We start from the raw sequence: 8,997 nt of genomic DNA on the forward strand, positions 1-8,997 counted from the left end.
AATAGGGATAAAGTACATGTTATTGACCTTTAACTGTAAAAAAAAAAATCACGTAATTTGCATACTCTATTCCCAAGTTATGTCTATTTCAATAAACAGGTCACAAAACTCAGCTGTCCACCACTGATAATTTACTGATGAATACTCATTAAGTACAATGAAAAACGGACGTTTTCCCACCTCGATGAATGAACGAGAACTTAAAAAGGAAAACATACAGAAAATCCCCATCAATATTTCGGGGGGGGGGGAAGAGTTGACTTGCTCCTCATATTTAAAACACAAAATCTGACGGTAAAAATAATATTCCAGTCATGATTTCAATTATTAAAATCTCATTTGTAGTTGAATGCTTGTGTGTTATCTGTAATTCTCACTTAGCTCAGCTTCCAATCACATTCCACGGACAGTTATAAAAATGGGTCCGTTTAGTAAACATGCATAACCTCTGATGGCTTGGATCAATCGATTTTTTGTTCAGATGAGTGGAAGAACATGCTCTTTTAAGACATGCATGTACTTCATTTATGTATCAAATTTGATTGCTTTTTAAGTTTTCTTTTTTTAATCCGGGTCACTTTCTTTTTGACTCACCCAGTACAATGCAATCCACTGACCACAACCATGACAATGGTCGTGTTCTTTTTAATTGTCTCTTTCTTATCCAGTCCTGACCAGTTTGCGCAAGTCAGATTTCACCCGACCCTTTAGATGCATGGCATCTATGTTAAAAAAAAAATGGGGGGGGGGTGCTACTAATCATTTGCCCACCATCGAACTTTCATAAATGACTAAACTTCACACAAACTTGGTGCAAGATAATAAATTCATATGTAAAGCCACAGCAAACTCATCCTTTTAGAGGTGTGAGGGGCCTACTCACTGTGCCCACAATTGCAATTTTTATATTTTGTTGTTGATTGCTTATAATGTTGATTGGCCCATAACCTATATTATTTGGTAATACAATGACTTGGTACCGGTAGGCTAACCCATGTTATAGGGTTCAATGTGTGTACTTGCACCTATATTATCATGCACATCTAAATTCCAGAGTGATTTCATAATTACAAATACACAGCACACTCTAACATTTAACATTTAAGGGCCATGGAAATCCACTATGACTTCACATTCAATGAATCTGTGTACCCCCACCACACAACCCCTTTTGGTCTGTCAGAAGAAAGGCAGGGGAAACAATGATTTTGAAGAAGTAACACTAGTCTTTCCAGGACTAACTGAGGCACCCCAGTTTATACCCCAATTCAGATATTGCTGCAGTTGAAAGGTTAATAGTAACTGGGTTAATATAGATGAGGCAAGAATGCATAGTGAAAGAAAACAAAGGGTTTGCCAACAGTAACTTCCAACTATAAAGGCGGCCCTACTCCAACACATTAAACAGCTATGAAACGCGTTCAAAATTTTCCACGTTGTGCATATTGAGAAACCCCCCCCCCATTTTAAAAATGGACGCTGCGCCTCAAAAAGGGTAGGTTTGTGATGGCTTCACATTAAAAAAAAAGATTTTTATGAATATATTGTCCTAGTGGAATTTAATCCATTTATGAAAGGTAGGCACAACTTTCTTTTATAGGGGCATCATGACTCCCCCCCCCATTTTATTATGGCTGCCACGCCCCTAAAAGGGTGTGTTTACGATGGCTTCACGTGTGATTTTTTTCTCGTGAGTATTAATGTCTGTGGGAATAGCTTCATTCGTTTATGAGATGTGGGCACATTTTTTCCCATGTTGGGCATAATGAGAACCCGCCCCCTTTTTTTCAATATGGCTGCCACGCCCCTAAAAGGGTGTGTTCGCGATGGCTCCACATCTGGAATTTTTTTTCTCATGAATGTCAATGTTTATGGAAAGTTCCATTTCTCTATGAGTGTGGGAACAATATTTCCGGGGTGGGCAAAATGAACACCCCGCCCCCCCCCTTTTTTCTGATATGGTTGCCACGCCCCTAAAAGGGTGTGTTCGAGATGGCTCCACATCTGGAATTTTTTTTCTCAGGAATGTCAATGTTTGTGGAAAGTTTCATTTCTCTATGAGTGTGGGAACAATATTTCCAGGGTGGGCATAATGAAAACCCCGCCCCCTTTTTTTCTTATATGGTTGCCACGCCCCTAAAAGGGTGTGTTCGAGATGGCTCCACATCTGGAATTTTTTTTCTCATGAATATAAACGTCTGTGGGACGTTTTATTCGTTCATGAAATATGGGCACAATGTTTTCCAAAGTGGGCATAATAATTAACCCCCCCTTTTCTTTTAATGGCTGCCACGCCCCCAAAAAGGTACTTTTGTGGTGGCTCCGAATCTGGAAAACACTAATAATCTATATAATTATGTCTTTGTGAAGTTTCCTGCTTTTGTAACAATTGGGAAAAACCATTTTCACTGCGGGCACGACAAGTCCCGCCCCCCTTTTTTTAAATGGATGCCACGCCCCTAAAGGGGTAAATTTGCGATGGCTCCACATCTAAAACATTTTCTCGCATGAATATAAACATCTGTGCCAAGTTTCACGCTTTTATGCAAAAGTGCACAATTTTTTCACATATCCGCTGGACTATTAATATTGTCTCCTGTGAAGTCATGCACGAAAACTAATCCGGTGAAACTGCACTGGCACCAAAAGAAGCAGGAAGAGTATACTCTAAAATTACATATGAAAATATCTTATCAAAATTGCTTCACTAAGAACAATAGACCGCTTGCAGATGTGTTCGATAATCGACGCGCGAAGGCACGCGACGCCATGTTGTGGGACAGGCGTATATCTATCCATGCACATTTTGTCCCATAACATGGCGTCGTGCACCTTCGCGCGTCAATATCGATCGCGTCTGCAAGCGGTCTATTGGCAATTATAGTAAAATATATCAATATTAGTCTCATCCTGCGTTTGGGTGCATTTTGATTTGACGGTTTTGCTGTGAGTTACTTTCTTAGGTTTTACTTTTGGGATCCGGGATAGTTTGGCAAAAGGTTGGGAGATAGTACCCAGCTATATCATTAGTTTACACTTGGCGAGATGCCTCTTCGAAAGATCACGAAGGACAGTGGGTTCCTATAGGTGATTGTTGGATCTTGGAGGATGCAGGAAGGGTCCATATATCAAAACAACAGTTTAAGAGTCATGGTATTAATGTACACACTACCTCTCTATTGTATGACAGTCGTTTAAGAAGTAAACCAATCATCTTTTGGAATGTTCTATACAAAATAAAGGCTTGTCATATTTCGACCTTAAAAAGTAAACGTTTACTAGCGATCTGTAGCTCACCCTGTCTAGCTATAATTGGTTTAATTATTCTAGCCAAAAACAGAAACGCAGCTTATAGTTAAAAGTATAGAGTTCTAGAAATCTCGCTTGCGATACAAACAGTGTGTCAGGATCAGGGCATAATACTGACGTTAAACCTCGCATAACCGGTTGTTCCTTGTTGTCACGCCTCAGTGACTCCAATGAGATACCGTGTTGCTGTCAACATAAACAGGGTCCCCAGTAGGCCTACTCTTGAATTCATTATTACATTTGAGTATATTTTATAATAAAAAAATTGAAAGGTTGAACAAAGCAATTGACCTTCGGATAACCGTTCCGGTACTCTTAGCAACTGAGCTTTCCAGCCCTATGTATGCGGTTCCCCGTTTAGTCAATATTACTTCATTTGAAAATTTATAACAAAGTTGTCATTTTGGGCTAGATACTCACCAAGCAAGCTTTTGCTATTTACTGTTAGTTTGATACAAAGCCTTTTGAAAATTACAAGTTCTAAAAATTTAAAACTGGTTATACAAAATAATCACTGCCGCCAAGAAATATAATTTGAAGGCTTAAAGTCTTTTAAGAAAAACGATTAACAGCGCAGGAACATCTATCAGGATCCTGTTTTATATATGGATCTGCTAAGCTGAATCTATTCCTAAGCAGCTTATGCAATAATGTGTTAAGCGTAAACAGCTTGGAACCACCCACACGCAACAAATATGTACACAGTATTTTTAGTTTTTTTTCGCCATTACGAAGCCTTCACTTTTGGAATAGGCTATATACACCAGATATAAATTTTCTCCGCAACATTTGCTCAATCTTTAAATGAATTAACCCTTCATCTAAGTTATTGTGTACAGTTAGTGATTGATAAAAGAACCAAAATATCCATTAAAAGGCTGTGTATATAATAACACGTTATGCACAGTATTACCAAAACCGATTTCTATTTAAAAGCTGTAATTTAGCAAATCTTTCATTGGAGTAAATCTGCCTTTAATTTATCGCATTAAAGACTCTAACAACATTTATATTGAATGTGAAGTCTGTAATAGTTTGGATTGTTGTGTACATCAAGGGCATCGATGGGGAAGGGGCAAGGGGTCGCTTTCCGCCCCCCCCCCCTCAACTACCCCTGGAAAAGCAACCCCAAAAAAGGAGAAAAAAGGGTCATATTGCGGTTAATTTAATGTGTGGGTGGGCAAATGTCCCCCTGCCCACTCTAGAAAAAAAATTCGATTTAGAAAATGCTGGAAAAGTACAGGGATTTTTTTGGGAAATGTGTTTTGCCCCCTCTAGAAAAGAGTCCTGGCGACGCCCGTTGGTGTACATTGCTATTTTTTTTTTTTTGCCAATAACTTAAAGCATTTGTTATATCATGTACTTGGATACTGTAATTGCAATGGTGTACATGACAGTTCTTTAATTTATTTCACACACAGTAAGTTACAGCTATTTATCTTTGTGACATATTGACACTGGACGAATAGCTATGTACCCCTCGGGTGTTAAAAACGTCATATCCCGCAACACAGCAGTCAACAATTGATATTAATATAATCATTACAACAGTTCCGTGTATACTTAATATGTATGCAGCTAGGCTGCTTTTAAAAATTAGTATACATGTACAACGAATGTTTCAGTATGTACACTATCTTGAAGAACACTTTACACATGAACAAGTTGATTTTACCATGACATCACCCTATTTCAAACAAAAAAGCTTTTGAATCTTTGCAATTGAATTGGAAGTGTATTGCATCCTCAATTCCACCGTTGAGAAATAGTCAAGCAAACAGGTTTTATAGTTTCCTCATCTGACTCGATTGTATTCTAGGGTCTACCATCTGTGCATTGTTTTGATAATTCAATTTCAAAGCTAATTTACAGTAAATATTCAAAACAGCGTATATTTGCTACCTCTAAATGTTTACAAAAAAAATCTTATGCCTCACCTGCTTGTCTTCTTGGTATCATTTATGATTTGAATAATATGTTAATGGTGTTTAAAAGTTTATGAAATGCTTCTAGTCTGATAAGACTAATTGGAAAGCGGTTCCTTCCTACACCACATTACTCTTCCATACACAAATACCACCAACAACGACGAAAATGGAAATAACCCACGTATGCGCCTATATTTTTTTGACTGGCTCCCGTCCCTCCTTTCAGAAATTTAACAATGGCTGGATCGAGAACCAGCCACGCTTCCTGTCATAATTTGGCAACGCACTGCCTTCTTATGTGCGTACGTGTAATAATTCAAATCTGACAAGTACTTGCTGTGAATGTAATATATTCAGTTTTCAGGCTTAATCTGCTGCTCAATACTCCTCTCCAGCCTCGTCCAGTCAACAGCACCTGTAGCATCAAGATGCGTGAATGGCCTAAGAGGAACCGGCATATCCCTTTCTTCTTTCAGAACAGGAATCACCAATCCGTCGTGCTGCACTGCCTCAAGCATTGCGTGGAAGCACAGTTTTTCCTTTTCAAGATCCTTTGTGATTACAACAATAGTGCAAGCACTCTTGTTGATGCTCTCTGAGTAGCTGAGCAGTGTCGGCTCCCCGACACGAAAGTCACGGTCTTTGACGCATCCTCTCAAACCGCCTGAACCTTCTAGTTCTTCCAACATGCTGTGCTCTACCCATTCTAATGCGCTGCTAGTGTAAATGACGAAGAAGTCGTATTCGTACTGTCGATTGAAAGGTTTTTCAGGCCCGGGTTTGATGTGATTGCTGGGGGCATTCTCGGCGGAACTTTCGCCGGAAGATGATGGAATGATTGAATGGTCTTCAATTTTGCCTGTCTTCACATTGAACCTGTATGTAATTTGGACTGTGTCTGATGCAGCAGCAGTTTCATCAAGTTGCACCTCTGACAGGGATTTCTTCATATACTCCACATAATGTTTGTCTTCCTTTTCGTCGAATAGTTGTTCTCTCTGTGCTCCTGATGACGCCTGGTCGTAACTGCTGTTTGTGTGCAAGCTTTGTTGTCGTCTTGTTACTGATGGGGCAACGGATCCTTCTTCGACTGACACAGGAAGTGCGACCTGCCGCTGAGCATGAGGTTGTCCTTCATACTGATGATCATGATATCGTGAAGATGCGTCACCAACACTACTCGCTACGTCACCAACAGTACTTGCCGAAGGAGGGCTCTGATTTTTTCCTTGCTCTGACGTTGATGGGATGTCCCTGTCGTGGGATGATGGAAGCAGGTGTTGTAACCTAAGAGTATCCCTCCTGTCGGTGGCTGCTGACTCTATGACTTCAAGTTCCCTCTCGTAACTGTTATCTTCACAGTACTTGACAAAGATTCTCCAGTGCTGATTGCGCCTCTTCTTTAAAGTTGTTAACTGCCATAGTGCCCTCTTAGACTTGGACGATAGGTAATCGCGAGCTACCTTATGTAACCAGTACACCATGTCTCGCAACAGATGAAGGTCTTCTCTTAGAGCAGCATGGTCTTTCGGTAAGAAGTGTTCGTACTCTAACACTAGAGCGTTGCCACTATCCTGAGAATGGGAAGCCGCGTTTTCACATTCTAGTGCTCGCTTGTATGAACCCAAGGCCGCCTGATGCTCGCCCATGGCACAGAGACACTTGCCTCTCAATTCATGGACTTTTGATCTTTTTGAACCATCTGCAGTTTCCACGGCTTTGGCGCAGTACATGAGAGCTTGCTGCATGACGTCTTTTCTTTCAGGATTCAACCGCCCGTTACAATGAGTTGCCATGTAATACAATACTTCTGCCATTGATTCTTTGTACCACGGTAAAGAAACGTCTTTAATGGTCAACGAGAGGTCTTCTTTAGCCTGTGTCAGTAAGGTATCAAGTTGCGATAAGGGAACGCGAGATTTTCGGTAGTCTTTGAGTTGCTGGTTGTATTGGAAGAGGTAAATATTTGCTCTGATCAGGTGTGCGCTGAGATTAAATTCTGAGTCATCCAGCTCAATGGATTTGTGTAGAAAAGACAAAGCTTTGCTCTGGTTTGTCTTACTGAAGTGCTTTGCCTGACTGTTAAGAACTTTTGGATCATTTGGGGAGAGAGACAGAGCTTTTTCGAAGCATTTGTTTGGTTGGTGTAGGAAGTCTTTATATGTTTCAGGGATGGGCGGAAGCAGGTTGTCTCTCGGTTGTTGGAACAAGCCTCCAAGATGCATCCAAGCACGGCTTTTCCGATCCTCATCATCGCTGAACTGAACGATTGTGATAAAATTGTTGACTGCATCTTGGTATAACTGTTTAACTTCATCTTTTTTGGACTTGTCCCACTTTATCTGTCCATAGATTCTTTTACAGGCTAACCCTGACTCGAACATCCAGTCTTCACGCTCGGATTGTGCGACGTCTTCTCCCGCCAGCTCAATCGCTGCCTGATACAGGTCAAAAGATTTCCAATCCTTTTTGTTGGTCACCGACTCTTCAAAGATTTCGTTTGTGAAGGCGAATGCCTGTTCAGAAATACTTCGAGCACGTAGCATTCTCAGTCGTCTTTTTCCTTCTTTTGTATCAGGCTGTCCGAGCAGACTTGCAATCTTCTGCTCGCAATCTCGTGCCTCGGTGAACAGGTACAGTTTCTCGCAGATGTACCTGCGGTTTGCAAGAGCATTCAAATTATCAGGGTCATTGCCTGAAGAGAGGACTTTATCCAGGTACTGTAAAGCTTCTTCAAACTGACCAAGCCGAAAGGCAAGCATCCCAAGAAGATTCCAGGAGGCATAATGCTCAGTTCGGATTTCTGTGAATCGATTTAGATATCTTTCGGTCTTTGAAAACAAACGTTCAGCCTTCTTCTCATCGACGTGGCCTTTATTCAACGTCAAAGGAAGGCGAAAATGACCAAACTCATCCGCCGACGACATAGTTGCGGTCAGCCTCTGCGTAAAATAAAATAGGCATCTAGATTTGTTTTACAAGAAATGGCTGATGCGACAAGAACCAAGTCAACTGTTGCTTTTGCAACTCATGACAAAGTTTGGGATTCCCTTTCAGGAAATGTTTTATCTTGAATGTGAATTGTGCTTAATAAGCAGACAGTCAAAGATCTACTTGTTTTAAAACAAGTAGATCTTTGAGTGTGTCTGATTGTTAAGCTCAATTCACGTTCAAGATTAAAACATTTCCCTGAAAGTGAATCTTCTTTGCGTTAGTTTATATACAAACACGTTAGTTTATATATAAACACTGTAACTCGTCAATGGGGTTGTGTTCAAGTCAAATTCATTATGCAGGTATCTTTGTACCAAAAACAGCTAGAAAGTTGAAATTTTTGCAGCCGCTTGTAACTGAAATTTGACTTTCAGGAAAACGAATTACAAACAAGAATTCAGATTACATTGTCAACGCCTCGTGTTTGACTCGTGTTTAACTTAAAAACGCCTCGTGAACGCCTCTGTTGAGGAACCTAAATCGTTTTTTTTTTTACTAAGAAAGGCTTCGTAAACGGTACTGAAAAATGTTTTCGTAGTTTGTAAAAGCTAAATACTTTGACAGTCACATTTTAAACGCAGTACAAACATAAGCGTTTATAAGCTTAACACGTAGGTTTTAGAGTGCGCGTGTTGGTATATTTGGGCGTGCAAATAAACACTAAAATATGCTTAGAAGTTTAAGCAAAAGGTAAAAGCATGAACTTCCGAATATTAATGAAAGGTAAATGCTTGAATCCGTATACAAACACGTTTTTTTGTATCGT

Source organism: Patiria miniata, unplaced genomic scaffold (genome assembly GCF_015706575.1).
Source record: "Patiria miniata isolate m_02_andy unplaced genomic scaffold, ASM1570657v1 HiC_scaffold_9, whole genome shotgun sequence".
NCBI lineage: Eukaryota > Metazoa > Echinodermata > Asteroidea > Valvatida > Asterinidae > Patiria > Patiria miniata.